Below are 1,346 nucleotides of genomic sequence, written 5' to 3' on the forward strand. Positions count from 1 at the left end.
ATGCTGGTTGTTCTTGAGCATCATCTCTGAGGCCAGCCCATCGCAGATGTGCTCCATGATGATCTTCTCAAAGAGTTTCCCTGGGATTGAGGTAAGACTGATGGGCCTATAGTTGCCCGGGTCCTCCCTCCTCCCTTTTTTAAAGATGGGGACCATGTTGGCTATCTTTCAATCATCTGGCACCTGGCCTGAGCACCACGAGTGCTTGTAAAGCTGTGCCAAGGGCCCTGCAATAACCCCTGCTAGCTCCCTCAACACCCTGGGGTGGAGAGCATCTGGATCCGCTGATTTGAACATGTCCAGCCCCTCCAGAAGCTCTTGAACCTGGTCTTCCCCAACCTGAGGTCTGGAAGTGTTCCCTCGAATCCATCTTGCATCACAGTGGGGAAGTCCCAGTCCCTGCTCAAGAAAACAGAGGTGAAGAATTGGTTAAAGAGGCCTGCTTTCTCCTCTGGTGCAACCATCAGATTGCCCAGAGGATCTTGCAGGGGCCCCACATTTCCCGGTGCCTTCTTCATCCTCCCTATATATTTGAAAAAGGACTTTTTATTATCTTTGATTTTGGACGCAAGTCCTAGCTCTATGTCTGCCTTAGCTTTCCTGACAGCCCCCTTACAGGCCTGAGCAGAGGAGGTATACTCCTCTTTGGAGATAGCACCCCCATTCTACCAGTTGTATGCCACCTTTTTGGCAATCAGGCATTCCTGTACACCCTTGGTGAGCCAGGGGGGCTTATGGGCACTTCTGCCCCCCTTGCTTCTTATTGGGATGGTCACCCCTTGGGCCCTGGGTATCGTCTCCTTAAGGAATGACTACTCATCTTGGGCACTGAGTTCCCCTGCTCTCGAGAACCCCAGCGCTTCTTCCACTAATCTCAACTCATTGATGTTGGCCCTCTTGAAGTCTAGGGTTACCGCCTTGCTGCAGGCCCTTGACACCCTGCGCTGGATGGTGAATTCCAGCAAGCAATGATCGCTATCACCCAGGTGGTCAGGGACCTGAAGGCCCTTACCAGGTTGTTGCCTGTGGCCAGGACCAGGTCCCACAGGGCATTTCCTCTGGTGGGACTGTGCACCTCCTGGAATGGTCTGACCTGGCTGACTGGTCCTCCCAGAAAGATGTCCAGGTAATTTAAATCACCCATGACAACTATATCACTTGCCTTAAGTGCCTCTGCAAGCTGGCCCAAAAATTCCCAGTCCAGCTCCTCCCCTTGGTTGGGGGGTCTGTAGTAGACCCCCACCGTTAGATCCCTCTCCCCACGGCCCCCTTGTATCTTGACCCAGAGTACTTCTGCTTGCCCCTCTGACCCTATTTTGCTGGCAGAGGATGTGTATTGCTCCTTG

This window comes from Crocodylus porosus, unplaced genomic scaffold (genome assembly GCF_001723895.1).
Source record: "Crocodylus porosus isolate Cpor-Errol unplaced genomic scaffold, CroPor_comp1, whole genome shotgun sequence".
Classification (NCBI taxonomy): domain Eukaryota; kingdom Metazoa; phylum Chordata; order Crocodylia; family Crocodylidae; genus Crocodylus; species Crocodylus porosus.